The following is a 25072-nucleotide window of genomic DNA, read 5'->3' on the forward strand; positions in this document are numbered from 1 at the left end:
AATGATGTTTATGAAAGATTGTGATTTGGAGACACTCCCTCATCAGGGACAGTGTTGTGAGTGTTGGAATTAGGAGATGTGCCCTGGATACAGCCGGGTTGGGAACACCACATGGCTGTGTGGAGCAGCTCACTATAGAAGCTCTCCAGTTTGTTTCATTAAAGTTTCATTCCTTTCTCATTCACTGGTTTGTTATTTATGAACCCCAAGATTGTTTCAAGTACTTTCTTCATCTGTCATGATCTGGGTTTTTTGTTTTTTTTTTTTTTGCACATGTTTGAGCATGTAAGAACTTAACTGAAAAGTGCTAGATCAACTGATTATGAGTCTCAAACCCACTCTTTGCCCAGTCCAAGCAGTAGCTAGGTAAGCATCCCCTCACCAGACTGGCCCATCAGAGTGCCTCAAACTCAATCTCGAGGGAAGGCTTCTGGAATGTAGGAGGTGAGAATAGTTCAGTCTCTCGGCCCATCCAGTCCTTGGCCACTCTGATGGTTCATTTTCCATGTACAATCTGTCTGTGACCTTGTGATGGGTTTGCTCTTCTCACTACTGGATGCTGCCACCTACAGGTAATTAGCTTGGTCAGGCCACCACCCCTTCCAGCGTTTACACCTCATCAGTTTCTCCTCTGCAGCCCTTCTCTTTCTCTTAGGAACTGCAGCTGTCTCCTGGTGACTCAGCCCTTTGGCCAGGTCACTATTGTGGTTTCCCATCCCTGGGGGGAGTGTATCAAGTTTCCTGCTCTCCAGCAGTCTCAGACAGTCTTCAACTTCACTGCCTCACGGTGTCATGCCCAAAATGGCTGGCAGGGGAACCCAAGCCCATCCTCTACTCCAGATTCCCGTGCAGGGACCCGCTACTCAGCAGCCAAGATACATTCTCTGTACCATGCTGCTTTTCCCTGAGCCACTTCCATTACCTCCTGACCCTCCCCGCTTCTCTGGTTTTGCCAGTCTCTTCACTCCCACCTCCCAGGGAATAGGAAGCTCATCTCTGTGGCCTTCAAACACTCCTCCCTCTTCCCCAGGGAGTGACTACAACCTTTTCCAACAGTCCACCCCCCATTTCTATTTTCCTGTCTTTTTATATAGGCACCACCTGTACCTGCACAGGTGAACCTCTCTCTGCTTAGCTGCCTCCAGCCTAAAGCTCCCCTGTCTGCAGCCTAATTAGCTGATTAGGCCCATCTGGCCTAACTCAGCTCCAGGGCCAGGGCCAGGGCCAGGGCCAGTGCAGGGAGCACACCCCATCACAGACCTTTCTGCAGGGACTGTCAGTAGGGTTGGTGGCTGCGTTAGCTTGTATGACATAGACCTCTGGAACCACATATCCACTTTGAAAAAGCCACTGAATAGCCATCTTGCGGGAGTGACTTCTGGTTGTGTCTGCTCTGGGCTGGATTTGAATTTGGGATCTAGAGGTAAGATTACGTATCCTATAACCAGCCAACTAATGCTCAGATTTAAAATGTTTAATAGGTCATTCACTCAGTAACTCTCCAATAATACAATGTCACATTTAAGATGGATTTCCTTTTTAAAGAAGCTATGTTATAAGTGCAACTACACAGCCTCTTCAGTGGATTGTTAAAGGAAAGTGACTTTGGTGGATGAGGGCTTAGCACACTTCTCTCTGTCTTCTGCAACTCTGTAAAACTGAGGATTTGTGAAGCAGTAGAGCATTGCTATATCCAGATACTAGAACTAAACTAATGAATGTTTGCCAGCTGGTGGCCAGATACTAGAATGGTGTTACCCAGTTAGCTGAGCCTCCATCTGGTAAACTGGCTTTGTTGGATGTGTGTGCATGCCATGCTCTTTATCTCAGCTGATGCTCCAATTCTTGTTTTAGGAGCAGAGTATCATGTGCTGGGTTCTTAAATCCCTGTTTTCCCTATTACTTCAGCACTTGTACACTCCAAATCTTTCCAGTGTGACTGACCCTGCTTGAGCCCAAAACCCAAGTGATGGTAATTTACAGCACATTACAAAAAATGTATGAGAAAAATCTGTGAAACAGTAACGTTAGTTGTTTCAGAAAAACTGCATGATATTCGAAATGTCCTCTCAGGTTTCTGTTTCTGGCCAGTTATGAAATAAGAATCCTAAGAGCTGAACTCGAGGATAAGAAGAAAAAAGGCGTTATTCAGAGGTATGACTCATCTAAGAAAGTGTTGGTAAAAGCGCCTAGTCATTTGAGCTCAGATTTTTAAAGGTATTTAGATGTTGCTGCTGTTAGTGTAATTGCCTAACTGATTTAGGAGCCTAAATATTCAAAAGGGATTTAGGTACTCAAGAGCTTAAATCCCATTGGCAGCTAATGAGTTTTAGGCTCTGAGGTGCCTAAATCCCTTTTGAAAATGAGATTTAGATGACTACTAAATCAGTTAGGCATTGCCACACTGAGCACAGCAACACCTAAACACAGTGATTGGCAACCTGCAGCCCATGGGCTGCACGTGGCCCGTCAGGGTAATCTGCTGACCATCCACATTGACTGTCTGCTTCCTGCAGCTCCTATTGGCCAGGAACGGGGAACCACGGCCACTGGGAGCTGTGGGCGGCCATGCCTGCGGACTGTCAATGTAAACAAACTGTCTCCCGGCCTGCCAGTGGATTACCCTGATGGGCCGCAGGTTGCCCACCACTGCCTAAACACCTTAAAAAATCTGGGCGTTGGCCTTTAAGGAACTATGATGGAATGATTGTCTGAAATGTTCAGGAAAGCAATATTATGGACCAAAATCTGCCCTCAGATTTGCTATTAGGACACCATCAAAGTCAGTGGCTGCCTTGCAGTCACATCTGAGGGCAGAATTTGGCCCTATGAGACTACAGAGTGACAGGTTTGTGGTGTTTATTGGTACACAGATTGAGTCGGCAGATAGTAAATACAATTTATTTTTATATAGTATAGTATAAAAATGCTTCAAGGAGTGGCACAGACTGATAGAAGCTTAAATTATAACAAACAAGCCCCCCCCCAAATTATGATTTTCTTTCATGCCAAGAATTGCAGTACTTTTCATTCCACAAAACATAAAATTAAAAAAATTCTTATAGCACTAAATGGATTGGTTACATAGTTTGAGCAGATCTGTGCTCAAGCTCTGATAAATCTTGAGACATGGTCATATAGCATGAAATAATGTTGAAGATGCCTCTGTGAAACTGTCTATTCATTAATAAATGATTTGGAAGAAGTAGTAGTAATAAACTGTATATTAATTCAGTTGTCTGCTGATATAAAACGAGGAAAGATTTCTGCAAAGTGGCAGCAGGATTGAAATTGCAGGAGGACTGAAAGGTTAGAAAAATGTAGAAAGTCAAGGTTGGAATTAACATAGATGCATGTAAATATTAATGTGTTTGGGGTGAAGATAATATCAATCAGAAATATACAATGAGAACAAGCAGGAATGCAGAGAAAGCCCAAGGATGTCAGCACATAACAAATCAAACATGAGCGTGCAGTTTGACGTATTGCAAAACAAGCAAATGCTATATTCCTTCCAAGACTCTGTAAAAAAAATATGTCTAAGAGCATTAGGGTCATTAACCGTGTTCTAAAATGGGCATGTTGAGCATTCCTGTGAATTGGGGGTAAAATAAACTGGTTTATACAGAGCTGCACAAAAGAGTGCCTAGATTCACTGTAATTTTTTTATGGTGTTTCAAAGGATACGCTCTCAGGCTGGAAATCATACATGAAATTATTGCACATTCCGCTGTCACCTAAGAAGCTTAACACTGAGCTCTGGAAATTGCATAAAATGAGAAAAAAATACAATTTTTACCATTTTGACTGAAACTCTGAAAAAGGAAAGCATATTTTGACCTCCTGCTTCCTATTCATGGGGATGTATTCATGCCAATGCATTGCATGGAGGTACTCGGAGGACTCGCTCTTCCTTCTGAGCCTTAAAAGACAGTGTTTGATACCAACTGAAAGTGTGACTGTGGGCCAAATGTCACCCCTGTGTTGCGTAAGTGAACTGACAAAGGTAGATTGCCTGAGAAGCTTTTCTTCCCCTTTCCTCAGTATATCCACAAAGCAGCAAGGAAGGATTTATATCCACCAATCAAGACTGCTAGAAGAGCCCATCCTCCTAAATAGGAAAAAGAGACTGGCCAGCTAAAGGATGTGGCTGTGCCCCCAGCGAAGTATATCTGCTGTTCTTTTTCAAACCAGCAATAAGGTGCTCAGGAAGCAGGTCCCCTCCTCTTCCCCCCCCCCCCCCCATCCATGGGTACTGATATGGTGCATCTAGTGCCAAATGTATAGTCAGCACCACTCCTTCATTCATCCCTGTGTGGCCACATCTCTTAAGGGCCAAGTCCTGCCCTGTGTGTCCTTAATGGAGGGTAGGTGAAGGGTAATTAACTAGTGAGTCATTCTAGTCCTAGTTAAATAATTAGCCCTGGTTACTCAGTTATACAGGGTGCTGGTCCCTGTCTTGTACAGAAAATGTTTTTTATCAGAACCTGGCCCTGCTTCTGAGAAGCAAACGTTAACTCAGTATGACTTGTTGTTTTTCCTGTGATGTTGTTAAATGTTTTATGCAAATGCCAATAACAGTATTAGTAAAGTTTCTGCACCAGTCTTGTTGTTGCTACAACTGTTTGGCAGTTCTCCTTATGCTTTTGTGAGAGAGGGCCCAGAAAGGGAGATAAGATTCTTGACTCAACAATTTGTTTAACACAAAGCAAAAACTTTATCCTTGGAGACAAAAATAAATAAAGTAGCAAGCTAGAAATGATCAGTGCCTTTGCCCCCCTCCTCGCATTCCTCTTTGATGTCAGCACATCCATTGGAAATCCCTTTCTGTGACTACCTTTCGGTCTGCACATGTCAACAGCCCTCACCAGACTGAGCCAGTGCTGAGGGGAGAGCAGACTTTACATCTGAATCAGATATCCCATGATTCCTAGCTTCCTTAAAGGCAGAACTGAATTCCTGCTCTAAGCCCGTTGCTCCTCCATATAGGAAGATGTTTCTTTCATGGAATGAAGAGACAAGAAAGAAAGAAAAGATGGCCACCTGAGAGAGAGAACACCCCCCCAAGATTTAGCACTCCTGTTACCAATTATAGACACACATGCCATAATCACCTGGGTTCAAAGAACAGTTATTTCCCATTGGCCCTACATACTCCTTCAAGAAAAGAAATGAAGGATAAGAAAAATCAGCTTTTAACCTTCTAACTCCCTGCATTCCAGGAACCTTTTAAAAGACAGTCATCTCCACTTGCCATGGGTGTGCTGATACAAACAGTGGGTTAATGATTTGATCAGTGATTCCCAAGCTGTGGTCCATGGAATACTTGCTGGCTGTCTTTGGAATGCTGGCTGGCATATGGTGCTGTTTTTCCTTGTTTCCAGCTGCTACACCACTTTAAAAATAGTTTAAAATATGTTCACCTGGTATTTTTAAAGCTGCCTATGAGATTTTGACACCTCATTAGAATGAATGGGAATGGGGCATCCACATCCAAGATGTCTTTGAATAGATCATCCGAAATACTTTCCTATTACAGAATTGTGTTGATGTACTGGCCAAAGTGTGTGTGTGGGGGGGATGTTTGATCACCACAGGGAGAGGAGATGTCTGTGCAATCATGAACGGAAGGGGAAATGCTCTGTGTGATTGTGAATGGAATGGGAGGACAATCTTTCTTCTAAGATGTCCACATTAGGAAAAAGTCTGAGAAGCTCTGGCATAAATGTCCTGAAAGTTAATGCTCCTCCCCCCTTTTCTGCTACCTAGCGAGGTATGTGAAATGTACTAGTGTTTTCTTTTTTTAAAAAAGTCTTGTCTTGTCTTTTATGCTATGATTTTTTTTTATACAAACTGTGTCACAGACTTTCCTGCCAAGCAATGCCTTAGTCCTAGCCCTCAAACATCAGGAAGCTAGCCTGATACCTGTGTCTTTACTTCTCAAAGCCAAATTTTCCATCCCTGCTCCTGCACCCTCCCATCCCACAGTATGTAAACTCTGTCATTCCCTCCTGTTGCCCTGCATATTTCTACTAGTCCTCATTGTTATTGGTTCCTACTGCAACCTCACATACCCCAGGCTTACTCCATGTTGGAGGCTACAGTTGGCCCATAGGCATATCAGTCTTCTGGGAAATAGCAGGCTGGGTCACCTCCCTCTGGTACAGGATTCTCTTTGGGGGAACAGTGTCAGTGATTCTGAGACAGTGGGTAGCATGTATCCTGACTGCATGTCATGGGACATGGGGAGGTCATTTTTCTAGCGAGCATGTCCCTAAAAGTGCAACCACATTGTTTGGGTTTACTTAAAACAAAATGACATTATTATCCCTGTGCATGGAGAGCTGTTTTTCCCCACCCCCATTGATTTAAGCTGTGTACTCAGATGCTACAGTGACAGGAGCCATCAAAATATTATAGTGAATGAATAAATAATTACAGGAGTCCTTATGGGACCTAGAATAGCATTTACCTTATTTGGGGAGCATGAGGACAGACCCAAGGAAGTTGACTGTGTCCCTTTTGAAAGGACATACCTTGTTTTCAGTCTGTTCAGAGTGTCGTGCCTCAGAACATGTTGGCTGTACTTTGATGTGCAGAGTTAGGATGCTCCATGCACATTATGGAGCGTGGCGCCATGATGCACAGGTCAGACTGTATCCCAGAAGGAAATCTCTTTTCAAGGAATAACGTTAGAGAGCTCTACCACATCACTTTATACTTTCATCTGAAAGAATCATATTCTCTGCAGTTAGTGTATTCCTCGAAGAGGAGTCAGGGTTATAATGTACTTAGTCCCAGCAGTGTGGCAGATGCATCTCAGGCACAAGGCTTATTTTTGCAGTATTATACAGCACCATCTGACGATGCTCTCAGATGGAGTTTGATGCAATGTATGACTAATGCCAACTCTTGCAAGACAATAGAGAAAAACTTCATTAATCTGCATACCTTTATAATTCCCATACAGAGAAAACCTAGTCTTTCTCACTCTCCACTTCTCAGAAAGGATTTACTAGAAGAGCACTGTAGTGAGAGTAAGAATACTTTATTTTTATTAAATATGTGACATTACGTTTACCAGCACATTATCATAAATAATTGAAACTAAACTGCTGATGCCACAATAAATAAAGCATATTTTTACAATGCAGTATTCTTGTTTTGTTATTATGTGTGTAACTCTTCTGCCAGATGGAGTCTGCAGCAACAAGGGCCAGGTTCAGTATTTAGGGTTTGATATCTGGGAAAGTCCCAATGAATGAATGTCCCTTTAGCACATCACTCACTTCTCATTCAGCCACACCCACTCACAGTTGGCTGTCCTCCTTTAGCGAAGACCCAGAGCTCAGAAATGAGTTCACAGGGTTTTCATCTCACGCTTGGCACCAGGGGCGTTGAGCAATGCTTCTGCTGCTGCCTCTGCAATTAGCTCACAGCTGCTACTGTTTCTCTGCCACCATCGCTGGCCGCTGTCCTCTGCTACTTCTGCTTCTCTGCCACTGCTGGACACAACTGCCACCACTTCTCTGCTGCCGCTGCTTCCATGATACCATATTCTGAGGTTCTGCCACTTAACGCTGTGGTTTCAGCTCTCAGTGATTTCAGCAGGTAGTGGGAAACCTGACTGCCAGTGCAGTCTCTGTGTTGTCTTTCATTGTCCCCACACAAGATCTAAGGACTAGACCTGCTCAGCAATGATGTCAGTGCTAGGAATCACCAACTGGAAACAAGAACTCTCAATTGAGTCTAATCACCTCTGTCATTAAGCACAGGAGAGGGGCAGATCACATGGTGTCAAGGACTCTTTGAGCAGAATCCACACCACTAGTAGAAATGTAATTCCCCACCCACGCTCCTCTTCACTGGCATTTGGCATCCCTGCACCTGCTTAGAAAGGGAGGTTCAGTTTAGGCATGGGCGGCGGGTAGCATAGGCCAGGGAAGGCTGTGCCTCCCCAGCTAGCCTGGTGTGGCCCCACCCATGCTCTGCCCCCAACCTCCCTTCTGCCAGCTTTCAATTCTGTTCCTGCTCTTCCATGGCAGAGAGGCTGGGGCAGGCAGGCTGTGGATGGTGCTTACAAGGCCTAGGGCTGGGGGCTCTGGGGCTTGGGCCACGCTGCCTGCCAGGTGCTGGGTTGGGTGCGCTCTGGCCATACTGCCTGCCCAGCGCTCTGGGGCTGGGGGCGCTTTGGCTATGCTGCCTGCCCCGTGCTGGGGTTGGAGCACTCCGGCCATGCCACCCACCCCTTGTTCTGGGGCTGGGGCTAGGGCTGCTCCTGCTGTGCCGCCTACCCACTGCTACAGGGCTGGGGGCACACAGCAAGGGCCGGGAGCTGCAGAGTGTGTGTGCACTCTGGGCTCTGGTAGGGGAGGGGGGCTGGAAGGGACAGGGCCTTGGGCATAGGGGGAGGGGCCAAGGGCTAGCCTCCCCCAACAGCTCGTTCACCCGTCACCCATGGGTTTAAGGTGAATTTCTCAATCAGGGCATGCTAAGCACAGTTCTGCTGCCCTTTACTTGTACAATCAGGATAACAACGTTTCATTGCATATGAATACCAGAGTGATTTGTAACCCAAAACCAGCCAAAATCTATCATTTTGGCAAAGCAGCTCCATCATGCTGCACACCTAGGCAGAGTAGGCTTGTCTATGCAGACATGGTCTGCTCCTCAAGTCTTTTCCCCAAGTGCATCATCAGATGTCAGGGGAGAGCTCATTCAGACCTTCTTTACATGTGTGTTCAGCTGGGGTCTGACCCTGAGAGGCACTGCATTCCCACAACTCCCATTCAACAAGTGTCCATTCTGATCTTCAAGCAACTCTCAGGATCGGACCATGATCACTAAAGGGTCGATCCAATTCCTGTGGAAGTCAACTGGAAAGACTACCGTTGACATCAGTGGGGCTGGATTGGGTCCAGTACTGCAAGATGCTGAAGTGTCGTTTACACATGGAGGAGAATGCGGCCTGAAGTGCTTTATCTACGTTCATCAATTCAACCTGACATCTAGAGCCATGCTGCCCATACAGGCCTCTTGGTGGCAGGGAGGACTCTCTCCACAGCAGATGATTAGGAGCAGGGGAAACATTCCATCTGCTGAAGCAACTGGTACATGAAAACAAGGGCCGGCTAGTGCACCTGTCGTGAGTCTCATTCCCTGGCTCCCATCCTAAGGCTTGTGGTATGCTTTACCTCTACCTGAGCGTATCAGCTGCTGTAGCAGGAATGGGGTCATTTACTTTCCACTACTGCTGTGGTGTGACAGTCAAAATGCTTCCTGTGACCTTATTGCAGTAGGAGACAGTGCCTTAAATGGTACCCTCCCGAGTTATGAGATTACTAATTGATGTCCCATCAAGATCCCAGAGAGGGGACTGTCCAATCCCAGAATGGTACAAGAGCAAAGAGCCCACACCCCCTCTCCCCCGTGCTAACCCTGGTAGCTCTGCAAGAGAAAACAGCCCAGCTACCAGGTGGATTTCAGTGGGAAGGCGGTTGGAGCCAGGATCAAGGTTTAAACATTTTAAAGCTGTGCACGCTGCATCAGCCAATCTCTGCAAATATTTGTAGACCTGAACTGGTAGTTGATGAGTCCAGCTAGAACCCAAATGCACCATGATTCTGGATGGGTTCTCATTTCTCCTCCAACAACCCTATTCCCAACACCCCTGTGGGTTACTAAGGGTGGTAAATGGGTAATCTGAGCCACATAGAGTAAGTGATTTGCTGATTAACTGCACAGTGAGCCAGCAGCAAAGAACCCAGGAATTCTGTCTCCCAGGTGGTGAGCTAACCACTGGAGAATACTTCCTTCCTACATCACTAAGCCCAGCTGGTAAATTAGAAGCTACTGGAGCAGCTAGAATACTCTTTTTCCAAAAGGCCTTTCTGCAGGTATTTATATTCATATACTACGCTTGAAATATAATTGTGTGGAATTCTTGGTCCCGAAAGGTGAGTATGTAATTATTTGATTTCCCCTCACCTTCACCCCCATCTTACCCATAGTAATATGGGTTTTCATGTTACTATCAGGAGGGGGCAGAACTGTGTGAATTTTAAAAGATATGTATATTTAAGATATCCTGTATAAGTGAGGCAACAATTGTGACTTAAAATAAAAAGCCTCCTTAAAGAATAACTGCACATTTTCCCTGTTTGAAAACACAGGGTTAGTTTATCAGACTATGCTGCACACTCTTGAAACCCAAGTCCAATAATTACACACATTGCTCGTGCTAGAAACGATTTAATCCTATTTCAAAGCAATTTAGTCATCGCTATCGGTCCAGGTCCACAGAGATTAGACCATGCAAACACAAATCAGCAAAAGTTGGGTTCCAGTAAGATTTAAAGTTTTATAGAGCCCTGGAAGGCACTGGCAGTCATCTTAATGTGGAAAGCTTACGCACAGACCATAAATATGCTGAATGCAGTGCTTTTTGTGGCCCTGAGCAGAGCACATCAATTTTTTAAAAATATAGTTATTTACGTATATTTGTGCAGCATTTTCTGTTGTCATGACCAATCCGCAGCTTTCTTTTGTCCACATTCTCAGGCATAGTAAGGAAATCTCCTCTCCCACCCCACATCACAGTCTGTTGTGCCTGAATGCTACTGTAACACATTAACAAAAAATAAGTACCACGATTCAAGTTTGGGGTCGTTTTAGAAACAATATTATCATTCTGAAGCTTGCAAGATTTATTCAGATGATCTTTCTTCCAAAAACGTTGTTTCCCCACCTTTCTCCTTCAGCTAGTTCACTATTGCTCAGTGTCGATGGGAAATAGTTATACCTCCCTGAAGTAACCATAAATGATTCTCTGTTCTCCCCCACTCTCCTCCAGCCAGGCACCTCCAAAGCGAATTGTCCTATGTAGCTTTTGTGTTTCAAGCTTTCCATTATTTTGATTTATTGGGGATGGAATTGCCCCTCTTTTCTTAAAGAAAACTACTTTGATCCATATAGTTGTTGGCATGCCCTCTAGTTAAACCTAGAGATCTCCTAATAAACTGTCTTTACGCCAAGTCTTGGGTTTACACTCTGGTTTTATTTTTTCCAGGCAGACTCCCATTGTTTTCAATGGGAGTTTGCTTGAATTCAGATTCAGTGAAAACCGTAGGATTTGACTCCCACTATGCCTAGTTTTAACCCTTCACATTTGGGTGGCAGTTTTAGCTTTCTGTACTTAAATGTGCCCTGAGACCTTAGTGCTTCTGATTTTTCCTTGAAGGCTTTTAGTTATGTCAGCCTGCTCCACCACAATACTTGATCATGAATGTCTTTCTTGGTGCCTTTTGGGGCATGTCATGTCTGTCCAATGACTTTAATTTAAAACTTAAATTATATTTATTTGGCATAGCCTTTGGCTAACAAAAGCAGCAGATTTTGATTTTTGTAAATAAAATTGAGGGAGTCTGCCCATGAAGTTTAATGCTGTGAGCTATATCCTGCCCTCTGTTACACTCAAGTTATCTTAGTGAAGTCTGGAAAAGCTCAGATGTGACTGAGTGCAGAGTTTGACACTATGTTAGGTTTTCTTTGTAGCGCTCATTTTCTAAAGCACAGTTTATTGGGAAAACCATTCTCCCTTCCCATTTAGCTCTGTGATAGCTGCCAAAGCATCAGCAGCGTGGTTCTGTCTTTTAAAATGTTGGCATTTTATAAACAACAAAAAATTGTGGTATGTTTAAAATAATAAGCAACTATGCAATACACAGCTGTAATTCTGCCGGGGATTCTGGTGACCTCATAAACCACATGAGCAGAGTCAGAGTGGTTTGTCACTAAATTCTTTGATTATGGATATGTCTACACTGCAATGTAAGCCTGGGCTCAGACTCGGGCTCAGACTCAAACCTAACCCCCCTTCCATCCACACACAAATTGCCCTAACCCAGGGCTCGGACCCAGAGTCCTAAGACCTTGTAGGGCTGCAAGGTCTGAGTACAGGTCAAGCCTTAGTAGGGTTTGAGCCATATTGCTTTGCAGTGTAAACGCAGCCCCACTTGACTCAGGTCCTGGTAGTCCTCCAAAAATACCCCACAATCCCATGGGCCAATTTCCTTTATCATCTCTATCCCAAAAATCTTCAATATACTCTTGAAAATGGAAGCAATCACCCTTAGTTTACTGCAGCAGCTCAATGAGTTATTGTTAACCCTTCCATTGTTTTCTGACCACTGAGCTGCAACACACCATCAGAGAGCCCTCTGTGTTTGCAATGGAGACTGAACAGAAGAAGCCTTTTGCAAAGCACAGACCGTTCCAAGAGGAAGTGTTTCTGTGATGAACTTATGGTTGAATTTCTGGACAGGGCCAACAAACACTTAAGAACATAAGAACGGCCATACTGGGTCAGACAAAAGGTCCATCTAGCCCAGTATCCTGTCTTCTGACAGTGGCCAATGCCAGGTGCCCCAGAGGGAATGAACAGAACAGGTAATTATCAAGGGATCCATCCCCTGTCACCTATTCCCAACTTCTGGCAAACAGAGGCTAGGGACACAAGTTCATGGAGGATAGGTCCATCAATGATCTAGTTCTTTTTTGAACCCTGTTATAGTCTTGGTCTTCACCACATCCTCTGGCAAGGAGTTCCACAGGTTGACTGTGTGTTATGTGGAAAAAATACCTCCTTTTGTTTGTTTTAAATCTGCCACCTATTAATTTCATTTGGTGACTGCTAGTTCTTTTGTTATGAGAAGGAGTAAATAACACTTCCTTATTTACTTTCTCCATACCAGTCATGATTTTACAGACCTCTGTCATATCCACCCTTACTCGTCTCTTTTCCAAGCTGATAAGTCCCAGTCTTATTAATCTCTCCTCATATGGAAGCCATTTCATACCCCTAATCATTTTTGTTGCCCTTTTCTGAACCTTTTCCAATTCCAATATATCTTTTTTGAGACGGGGTGACCACATCTGCATGCAGTATGGAAGATGTGGGCATACCATGGATTTATATAGAGGCAATATGATATTTTCTGTCTTATTATTTATCCCTTTCTTAATGATTCACAATATTCTGTTCGCTTTTTTGACTCGCTGCACATTGAGTGGATATTTTCAGAGAACTATCCACAACGACTCCAAGATCTTTCTTGAGTGGTAACAGCTAATTTAGACCCCATCATTTTATATGTATACTTGGGATTATGATCCTGTACCAAAGACACAGGGATTTACGACTAGAGAGAAGGCATGCAGAGAGGCAAGAGGAAAGGCCCAGGGTGGCTGCACAGCTTGAGGGCAGGGTTTCAGTGCGGAAGCAGGCACTTGCTTTGCAGTTCCTGGAACAAGAACGTTGGCTAAGGGAGGAGGACAGAGCTCAGCAGAAAGAGCTGTTTGGGTGGCTCATGTCACTAATGACCACAAGAGTAGTGACTCCTGCTGCATCACCCAACCCATGGTCTGAATCCCCTGTGTGCTACCCTGTGCTGCAGTTGAGAAGCAGCTTGGAAGACTCCATGGCTGGGTGGCACATGCAACTGGGCCCCATGAGTGGCTTGGCAGGGCAACCTTGCCCCATGCAGCCCTCCATATTGAGTCTCTCCCCTGTGGAAGCTTCTATCTCCCTCCTACAGTGCCATGTGTATGGGAAATGGGGAAAAAAGGGAAAGGAAATCAGGTACCATGGTACAAGGTTTCCATCTTTGGCATGGTTTCCCTGGTTGCACTAGTTCATGCACTAGGTGGTGGTTGTTGTTGTTGTTGTTGTTTCCTGTAAGGTTCTGTTGTTACTGATGTTTTGGTGTGGTAATGGCAGCTGGCCTGCCTGGCAGTGGGTGAATGTTGTACTTTTCTAATATGTGCTTACAAATAAAGGTTTTTATTTCGTCAAGAAAATTTATTTCTATCACTGCTTCACACCATATATAATGTATATTCAAAATAATAGCCGTAAATACATGATCAAGGACAATTGGGATTTAGTATGCAAAGGCTATCTCTCGGTATGGTTATCTGTAGCAATTCATGCTTCAGTCACTTCCTTACATCAATCCATACTGTGAATAACCACCCTCCCCCCATTTCATAAGTGATCATGTCATTCATAAGTACATTGTATGGCACTAAAATTCCACACCCCTCTCCACAATCAATGAGCCCTCCTCCATACCACCACCCCTCCCACAAGCACATTCATATAGGTACTATTTCCCTTTTTCCATTGGTCCATGCAAGTCCATGGCCTGGGTGCATCCAGCGCCAGCAGTGGTAGGTGTGCTCTCTGGCTGAGGGTACCAATTCAGCGGTTTGTATTGGGGTATAAAAATGTATCCCAAAGAAAGAATCTTTGTCTAGCCTAGGGAGGAATGGAAAGTCCCACCATTCACTGAGCTGGTCCATTGTTACGGGCATACGTGTATTAGTGGTCTGATAAAGTCTGTGAAATATTAGTACCGTGCTTCGTCAACAATAAACCTGGTTGAGTGCCTTCATCCCTTTACTAATCTTATGGTCATTGGGTGGTTTACTCAAGGTCTGCCATGCCAGCTGTCTGCACAGGGCTGGGGCGGCACATGGGGAACACACACATGCAGCCAAACATCTATTAACATCTAACCACAATGTGCACAGCACTTTATACTCACTTGGTTTTTAAAAAAAGCCTCAAGGACCATACAACCAAAAGGCCAGATTTGGATATCAGTTTCCCTGGTGTAAACCCAGAGCAATTTGGTTGACTTAAAAGGATTTGCTCTGGGTTTACACTGAGATCAGAATCTCTCCCCAAATTAAGCTCTGCATTCACTTGCTATCACCAAAATTCTGCACTTCCGTGTGATAAAACGCAGGCCAGTAAACGTTCCAAGCAGACACGGTTAGCATTATCTGACACAGGCTCTCACCCTCTGTTCCTACCAACCCCACATCCTCAAGGGACTTCTTTGGCCTGAGCCTAGACAGGGAACCCATGGGATTACATTCCTGAGCTGGAGCCACATCTTTGGAGGCTTAGGTCTTGTCCATACGCACAAGTTGCACTGCATTACCTGTACCCGTATAATTAAAGTGGTACAGTGCCCCATAGTGTGCAGGCAGTTATATTGGTATAAAAGCAGAGGTGAAAGTAAGCGAGTCCGGTCCGGTATGGCGTACTGGTAAGAGCCGGTACACAGCTGGCCATACCTGCATGGCCGCTGTTGAGGGGGGCCACAAGGCCACAAGAGCAGCTTTCCCGGGGCCCAGCAATTTAAAAGGGCCCGGGGCTCCTGGCAGCAACCAGAGTCCCTGGCCCTTTAAATCATTGCCAGAGCCCCAGGGCTCCTGGCTGCTGCTACCATGGGGCTCCGGTGGTGATTTAAAGGGCGTGGGGCTCCTGGCCGCCATTACCGCAGCTGGAGCACTGGGCACTTTAAATTGCTGCTGGAGCCCTTGGGGGTAGCTGCAGCGGCTGGGAGCCCCAGGCCCTTTAAATCGCTGCCGGGCTGCGCTGAAGGGTTGGCTGGGGGAGCCTGGCTCCCGCCCCTTCTGGTTGAGCCCCGCCCCTCTCCAGCCTCTCGACCCCGTCTGCCCTGCGTACCGGTAAGTCCCTTAAGTTACTTTCCACCCCTTTATAAAAGTGCTTATAATCCTATAGCTATCCCCAGGCTTGATCTACACTTAAAACTTATGCCGGTGTAGCTATGTGGATGAGAGGTGTGAAAAAACCCACACCTCTGATTTTTCATAGCTATACCAGCAAAACCCCCCCATGTAGACACAGCTAGCCGGACAGAAGAGTGTTTCTGTCAGCATAGCTAACATTGTTCCTGGAGGGGGTATTTTTACACTGGCAGAAAAGCCAGTGTATGTTGCAGCTACACTAGGGGGCTGTGCTGACATTGGTTTTGTAGAATAGACATAGCCCCATATAGGAGGAGGAATGAACTATACCTTTCTAAGGCACCTTTATACTGATATAGCTGCATCTGCAGTAGGATTTGTAGTGGTATAACTATACTGGTCAAAAAAAAATCCCACCTTATAACTGAAATGTATAGGTACAAAATCTGTGTGTTAACCAGGCCTTAGGGAGTAGTGTGGAAGCAGCCTCTGTGTAAATATATAGTTGCATAATTTCCCTCAGATCTTAGGACATCTGTGAATTTGTGAGCCATGAACCTCAGTTTAGAAGAAAAGGAGGACTTGTGGCACCTTAGAGACTAACTAATTTATTTGAGCATAAGCTTTCGTGAGCTACAGCTCACTTCATCAGATGCATTCAGTGGAATGAAGAAGAATTTTCTGCCTATCTTTTGCCTTTGTATGGGGCTATATGTGGGTGGGCCTGATTTGGCCTTTGATTATCCTTTATTCTCAAACATTTCTTTCTAAGGGTATGTCTTCACTACCCGCCGGATCGGCGGGCAGCAATTGATCCAGCGGGGATCGATTTATCACATCTAGTCTAGATGCGATAAATCGACCCCCAAGTGCTCTCCTGTTGACTCCTGTACTCCAGAGCTGCGAGAGACACAGGCGGAATCGTTGGGGGAGCGGCAGGAGTCGACTCACCATGGTGGAGACACCACGGTAAGTCGATCTAAGTATGTAGACTTCAGCTACATTATTCATGGAGCTGAAGTTGCGTAACTTAGATTGATCCCTGCCCCCCAGTGTAGACCAGGGCTAATTATAAATACCTAATTCCACAGGCACTTCTTTCAAATAACCTGTGAGATTCTGAATGTACTTTAGTAGTCTCAGGTATACAGATAACTAGTTGTGTTTATTCAATTGTAGTGGAATCTCCAAGACTGTCAGCAGAGGATAAGACACATAGTTTACCAATTTTTGATAAAATTGATGAATGGCTTGCTCCTGCCATTGACAAGTGGAAAGAAATTAGTCCTGGCCTCTGTTACATGATGGTCATATGGTTCTAATTAAATTATTTCTCTCTGCAGATTGAGATCCATAAGATGAGGTCTGTGGTTCATTGAAAACTGAGTAGAAATTACAAGTTGTCACTTTAAATTTCAGGGGGCTTGTAGGGAAGCATGCACACTGGGCCTAACAGCAAATGCAGTCAGTCAATAGCTAGCCAGCCTAGAGTAATGTGGGGTGAGTTATGCCTCTGTTCTAAGGAGCTGCCTGTTTTTGTGTTTCTCTGTTTTGGGGTTCTTGTGTTTTGTTCTGAATGCTAAGAGCTAAAGTAGTGTTATGCTGCAACCTTCCAACAAGAGTGTTTGTTTTTATCTGACTTCTCTGTGTGTATGCTATGAAAATAACAAGGCTCTACAGTCTTCCATTGAGGTGAATAGGTAGCGTGTGTATATGTGTAATTTCCCTTGAGGTCAGAAGATGGTACATGCGTATGTAGAACTTCCATTGAGGTCAATAGGTCTTTGTGTATATATGTGTGTGGGCGTGTGAGTTTCACTGACTGCAACAGACGGTGTGTGTGGAAAGTCCATTGAGGTCAGTAGGTGGTGTGTTTGTGTGGCCTGATCTACGCACAAAATTGCACTGGTATAACTAAAAGTGTGATTGCAAACCAGGTTAGTTAAATTGGTGCAACTTTGTGTGTGAACATTCTTAAACCCATGGAAGAGTCACCACCACATTGGGGACTTCCACTTATTTAATTACATCAGTATAGTTAAATTGGTGCACACTCTGTGTGCAGGCAAGCCTTGTGATTGGAAGGCAGGTTAGAGGCCTGAGGCTGTAAAATGCCACTAAGGTTTCCATTGACAGCATTAGATCAGGCCCTTAGTGTGGTATTTACAGTGCCTAACACTGTACTAGTTGCCCTTCCCTGGACTGGTCTACAAGGCAACGCTGATGGGCTTGCTTGACAGGTTAGGAAGAATTCAGTGCCACCCCCATGTCTCATTCAGGCCCTTTCCTCAGGGCACAGTTTATTAATTCAAATACACACACTCACAAACACAAAGTAAAATTATTCCCCAAAGTAAAACAGCCTAAAGGGACTCAAATGTCTTTCCCTTGGCCCATCCATCTCTCTCTCTCTCTCTCTCTCTCTCTCTCTCTGCCCCTGGAAAAGGGACACACTCCTTCCTTTAAAGCTCAGCTGAATCATGTGAAAGGCAGGCAGCGCTTAACCATTTCCTGGCTGTCCCATCCTGTCACAGCAATGTTATTAGGTGTACAGTAACTGTTTGCGGATGATACAAACAGCCCTGTGCTCTAGATGCTACATTTAGAAGCATTTAACAACATACTTTCTGCATCTTCCATTTGATGCTTCACACAAAGTTTGGATTATTTCCAAGTCTGTTGATTTTTTACTATGCTTTTGGGTATCGTGCTTTGAAGGCATCTTTAGAAGAAGAATAATGAATAACTTGCATCATACTAAAGTGATTATTGCATTGGACTTTGGAATGCTATTTAACTATACAGAAATATATGCCAGATACATACTGGGATGCATGCCAGATCCTCATCATAATACTGCCTGATGGTCAGGGAAAATCACTGCTAAGCAGAAGCCTGCCATTCTTGGCTACACCATCTGTTGTATAAGTTGACAGTTGGAGATACTTGTTTTGCATCTTCCACAGGGAGAATTTCACATTTGATAAACAATTGATTATGCTAGTAATTAATGTGAGGGTGAAATAGTTTAATCTGAGGATCTCAAGGTGCTTTTATAAGCAAGTAAGTGCATATAATTATTGCCTTGTCACAGATGGGTAAAATGAGACTTGGTGAGGTTATGACAAGCCCAAGGTCCCTGAAGTGAGCCAGCGGCAAAGTTGGAAATAGAACTTCGAAGTCCTGACGCCCAGTACTCGTCTGCCACTGTCACTACTGGCTACAACTCCTGCTATGCACACATGCCTACTTATTATTTATTCAGTTTTATTTATTTGTATCACAGGAGCATTTAGAAGTGCCAAGCAAGATCAGAGTTCCATTATGTTAGGCACTATACAGACCCATTGTAGAAAATTATCCCAGCCCCGAATTATTTATAATCTAAGGCCTTAGTCCCACAAACACTTAGACACATGCTTAACTATGTGAACATAAGAAGTCCCATTGAGTTTAATGGCAGTATTTCCTGGTGTAAAATTAAGCTCATGCCTTAAGTGTTTGCTGGATTATGGTCTAAACAGAGAAGACAGACCAAGGTGGGGAACTGAGGTAAGGAGAGTAAATAATTTGCTCCAGATCACTCAGGAAGTCGGTGACAGAGCTGGGAATTGAGCCCGTATCTCCAGACCATTGCCTTATGTACAAGCCAAGCTTCCTTTGTAGACTCGGTGTAATATTCATTTAAAGTCAGGTGCTTTACACTTACGCTAGTAGCTGTGACAAGTTGTCAGTTGTTAAGTCGTGGGTAGAGCACTGGAGTAAAGTGGGTGTCTCAATGTTTTATTTCAGGAACTGAGCACTAATGAATAGTTGGATTCATTGACTGGGCAGAAGAGCTGAGATTCAAAACATTTTCTGATTTCTCCCCTTCCTCCCTTTTCACAAAATGGAGGCAGCTAACTGCTTTAAACATTAATTGAAAAACCACGTAAGAGGATAGTACCTATCTATTTAACAGTTTCAGAGTGGTAGCCATGTTGGTATGTATCAGTAAAAACAACGAGGAGTCAAAAGTAATCAACTGTTGAGAATAGGCTATTTCCACCTTAATTGAATTGGCCTCGTTAGCACTTCTCCCCCATTTGGTAAGGCAACTCCCATCTTTTCATATATATACTGCTTACTGTATTTTTCACTCCATGCATCTGGTGAAGTGGGTTTTAGCCCATGAAAGCTTATGCCCAAATAAATTTGTTAGTCTCTAAGGTGCCACAAAGACTCCTCGTTGTTTTTATCTATTAACCATTGCTTAATTAAAAGGATATTCAGTACTTGCTAGATAGTTGCTCTGTCCTTGACCAAAAGGTATAATTAGCTATGAAATTAGATGTAACCCAAGAGAGAATATTTTGCTGGGGGAGCCAGGCAGCAATGGCATATAATACAGTTTTTCTGAGGCACTTGCTGAATGACTCAAAGCAACCAAATCCTCCCCTGAGGCCTTATCTCAAACCGAGCAGTGATCCTCTCCAGGGCTACAGTGCCATAGGAGACCCGGGCAGCATACTAATGACAGAGAGATACACAAACTTAGCTGTACTTCAATAAAACTGTGCACCGCCACCCTGAAATTATTCCACAGAAGTTTAGTTGGCAAAGTTAATAATTCACAGTTGTAGCTGATATCATCACGTACAATAGCAATGTGTTCAAAAGCTCCAGTCATTATTAAATATGCATGGGCTCACTGGATGCCGTTTCAGGATAATTAGTGTGTGAAGGAAGCAACAGTGCTATTGCTTATAGAATTATGACAAAAGTAATTTCTACGTGTTCACATTTTACAGGCTAGTAATTGTTCCACATCATCTAAATTTAACTATGTTGTTTTAAGGGGTGGCTTCCTTTACTATTTGCTGCATGAGCAGGCAGATATTGTAAATGATTTAAAATGTCAGTGGGTAAAGAGACTGTGAAAACATTAACCTTGTTGCATTTCATTTCCCAATATCACATGAGTTGAATGCCTATGTGATTGCAGCACCGATGGGTGTTACAGGATGGAGAGGTTAAACTGGACAAGAACATTTATCTGTTTAATCTCGTCCCTGTCTGGGACTAGACACTTATATCATACTCAGCATGGTGGTTTCTGAATGTTGGGGGCAGAAGGTTAAGTGTTTCTAGATGCACTGTAAACAGAAATAAAATAAAATAAATAAATACTTGGCTATTCTGCAGCCTGAGTTGTCAGAAGCATTGCCTATATCCAGGCATAATACCAATCAGAGGAACTACTTTCATTTATAAAACCACAAATATCTATGCTTTACCTCATATATGGCCAGATCCTCAGCCGATGCCTATTGACCCCACCTGAGGCTCTGGTCCATAGTGTGTATTGACCAATCAGATTTCTCCCAGCTCTCCCTTGCTTCCTTATTTTTCCTTGCTCCCTCTTCTGGTTCCTTCCTCCCTCCTGCTGCACTCCTCCCCCTCCCCAGTCTGGCTCTTCCCTTATGGCTTGTGGTTACATTGGTTTGCTTTGCCTTAAAAGTGACCTGCAGCAGTTGTGTTTTGTTTTGGTTTTTTTAATAAATGTGTCAACCCAACAGTGATGAAATGAATACCACAAAGAGCTGCAAGCTCTGTAGATGGGACCCTCATGGTTCAAGGCAACTGTGCCTGTACTCCCCCTCTATGGTCCACTAAGTGCACCCACTCTAGGTTCCTGGCTCCTCAGTCATCACCTCTGTTGGGCGGAGACCTGTATCTCTCTCCCTCCCGACCGGGATTTATCCAGGCTGCACAGTTCCCTGCCTACGCTGTGATATCCCCAGCAAGCCAGACTTCTTCAACCGGCTGGTGTTTGCACTTTGCTTTCTCTCTGAAGGCTATGAACAGCATGGTCGCCAGCAGTTAATAATTACCACACAGCTCTTTATAAGCAAGCCCGTTTATTCTTAAGTTGAAAGCATTACAGAGAAAACATATAAAAACAATAAAAGTTCCTGTATTCATGCTAGAAGCTTGCCAGAGGCCACCCATCAGTCTTATGGGGCCTTAATAGGACAAAGTCCTTCGAGCCTTTCCCAGGAAGAATTGGGGGCCCCCTTGCTCAGAAGGTCCTGTCCATTTGCTGGATCAGAAAGAAGGTCCTAAGTCAGTGTAAACTCAGGCTATTTATCCAAAAGTCCTTTCTTTGTCTATTGGTCTCTGGAGAATCCAGTTTGAACTAGTATATGCAAGTCTCTCCAGGCAGTGGGACCTCTCTGGAGGTGTTAAAACCTGAGGGAATTTGCCTAATCATGTGCGCACGCACGCACACACACACACACACACACACACACACACACACACACACACACACACACACACACACACACACACACTCTGTTCTGAGATCCCAGAGGGAGGTGTGGTCATCCTCCCCCATGGAATTTGCATACAGTCCCTGGCCCATAATGATACATAATCTTAATACAGTAAGATATCCAGGAGATACTGCAGGAAAATGCCATAGGTGTCAAAGGGACATCTAGTACATAACTAAAGGTCCATTTTAAATGAGTTTTCTCATTAAGGCCCCAAAGACTCACCAGCTAGTTCCATCTTTCTGTGCCATCACTAAGCCCTGTTGTACAATGGAGCACAGCACCTTTGGGTATCCAAGAAGTTTGAGACTTAAAAGACTTGCTGGTTCATCGACTCCCTCAGCCCCTGCCCATGTACAAATGTTCTATACAAGTCATTTAAGGCCTGATCCAAAGCCCCCTGAAAACAGTGGAAAGCCTCCAGTTGACTTCAGTGGGCTTTGAATAAGGCCCTTGAAGCTGGCTGATTGTGGGGAGTGGAATACATTCCAACCATCAAAGAAGCCTATGGCCTGAATCCAGTGTCTTACTCAGCCATGCTGATATTTCCATAATGCAGTTCTGAAAGTTTGTTCTATTATTTCATACTAGCAAGAGTATATAATATGCACACTTTTCCAGCACTCTGTGATTGAACCCCCCAATTTACCCAGGCTTCTATGGGCCACTTCTCTTCTACTGCAGGACGTAGTGGTGGGTATGACTTTGTAGGATGATGCAGAGCAGTGGAACTGGTACTGGTCAGTGCATGGGATATGTAATAAATTATTCCAAAGCTATAATTTTTTGTGCTGAATGTCCTTTTGCCTCTTGCTGTTTGGGACATTCAGCACGTAACTAGGATTAACTCACAGGTGAGGGGGGAGGGAATCTCAACCATTCCAGATCAACTTAAAAAAGCCGTGTCAGAAGTTATACTGTGTTTCTGATTCAACTTTTTTTTAAAAAAATATTGAGCTGTATAGCAGGCCCCAACTGTGTTTTGAAGAGAAGTCTGGAGTGCTTGTCAGAAGGAAAGGGTCTGTTTAAGACAGAGTGTTCAGCACTCACAATGCATCCGATGAAGTGAGCTGTAGCTCACGAAAGCTTATGCTCTAATAAATTTGTTAGTCTCTAAGGTGCCACAAGTACTCCTTTTCTTTTTGCGAATACAGACTAACACGGCTGCTACTCTGAAACCTGAATGCTGATACTGTTTTCCTATTTGGGGCCTGATTCTATAGCTCAGTGCGTCTTTGCTTATACACATGCATTTAGAGCCACATTTGTAAGTGCTCAGCACCCACAGTTGGGCCCAAATTTTCAGGAGTTTAGCTTTGATTTAGGCCCAGATTTTCAGAAGTACTCAACACCCAGCAGCTTTCATTGTGACACTTAAGGCCAGATTTTCAAAGAAGTTCAGCATCCAACTTGCTGATCACCTTTGAAAATCTGATCACTTACTTATGAGCCTAAGTAGGAGTTGAGCTCTTCTGAAAATTTTGCCCCAAGTGTGGGTGTTGCACTCTTTTAAAAATCAGATTCACAGAGAGTGAGTGTATGTCTGCCCATGCATGCACACACATGTAATGTATACATCTTTTAAATGGATTTTCAAAATATAGTGATTACTTAGGAGAATTAATCAGACGTATTGGATAAGTTCAAATGTAGTTCACTTGATGGAGAATTAATTAAACTACTGGCCCCACTACCACCTAGCTGTAAAGGGAATAGCAGATATGGTGGGGCTGCAAAGGAAGACTGGCTAAAGGAATGTGGATGAGGAAATGGATTAATAGGTGGTTTATGGTGTATAGCATTTCACATTTGGTCTTGAGCCACACAGTATGCCCATGACATAGCAATACCCTAGCATAACATGCGCTGTGTGTCAGCCTGTCTATTTCATTCCGTGCAACAATCACCATGGTAGCTAGGTGTAATAATCTGCTTATTGTTAAATATCTACCAAAAAGTAAGTTTTCAGAATATTTCTATTTTGTATTCAAGACCCATTCCTAGAACTTTGAAAACAGAGTACAGTAAAGTTGGTCTCAACAGCTTCAGCACTTCCTCTATCAGCAAAACTAACTGGAACTCTTGTAAGATGTTCCTGGGCTTGATTCTGAGCTCTGCGTTAAACAGTAGATACCTGAATTTTTGTAGTTCTCTGCTCAGTATAAAGGCACCATGGTTTACAATGTACAGCATTTTGGCCAGACTGGGTGTACTGATCTGGCTGTGGCTAGAGTTTCTGTATTCTTGCTTTTTGCTAAAATATAGGCAGTTTGTAACCTACATCTACTAGCATGAGTACATTCAGAATTCTGCTTACATAGTTTTATATATCATGTGCTTTATTGTGTCTGTCCAGTCCAGACCACACTTACTAGCTATTTTTGACCCTCTGAAATAATTGAGAGATGAATGGTGAAATAGTCTGAGTGCAGGACTGGGAGCCAGGAACTCTGGCATTCTAGGCCATTATGACATTGATTCCTTTTTGTATCCTGAAGTAACACATTAAGGCTGGGATTTTCAAAGGAGTCTATGGGAGTTAAATACTCAGATTGCATTGAAAGGTAAGTGGCACTCAGCATTTAACTCCCTGCTACCTCTTTAAAATCCAAGCTCTAACTTCACCTTCCCCATTGGTAAAACAAGGATAACAGGTGCCTACCTCTCAGAAGTGTTGTGAAGATTAATCAGTGAATGGTTGTGAAGTGCTTTGAAGATGAAAAGTTCCAAATATGGTTGTTGCTATTAGCACAGCAACTGTAATTAGCATTATGGGAAAAAATAAACTATCTTTGCCAGCAGCTGGCTTATAATATTGTGAGAGTAGATAAAAAGAAAAGGGAAAATGGTCAGAGCAGAAAGAGAAGGCCTGGGGAAGGGAAGAAGGAAAACAAGTGGAATTTAAGAAGCAAGACACAAATACAGTACTGCTAACTTATGGAAAGAATGTTCAACATAAACCCAAGTGGGAGAACATTAAATTCCAGGCTTACTGGTTTCAGTCACTGGAAGTTATATCTGAGGTGGGCAGGCAGAGGTGAAACCATGGCCTGATTAGAAGAAAGATGAGGAGGATTTGTAAGGACGCTACAGAAAGGAGGCTTTTTTAAAAAAAACTTTCTTTCTCATTAACATATATGAACTTTCTATACAAATTTTAAAAAATTTTATTCATAATCTGTATTTGTTATCTT

At 43.8% G+C, this 25072-nt stretch overlaps 1 protein-coding gene across 2 annotated transcripts in view; it reads left to right on the forward strand.

Moving 5' to 3' along the window:
- The window catches only part of BTBD11 (BTB domain containing 11), a 269640-nt gene that overhangs the window by 51183 nt on the left and 193385 nt on the right, over positions 1 to 25072 (forward strand). Inside the window, exon 1 of one of the 2 annotated variants that reach the window (XM_038403518.2) lies at positions 1180 to 1423. The exons of the other annotated variant lie outside the window; for it this stretch is intronic. The gene's annotated coding sequence lies outside the window, so the exon portion shown is untranslated. Of the gene's footprint in view, positions 1 to 1179; positions 1424 to 25072 lie in introns of those variants that run through there. 2 annotated transcript variants of the gene reach the window in all.

Source organism: Dermochelys coriacea, chromosome 1 (genome assembly GCF_009764565.3).
Source record: "Dermochelys coriacea isolate rDerCor1 chromosome 1, rDerCor1.pri.v4, whole genome shotgun sequence".
Taxonomy (NCBI): Eukaryota; Metazoa; Chordata; order Testudines; family Dermochelyidae; genus Dermochelys; species Dermochelys coriacea.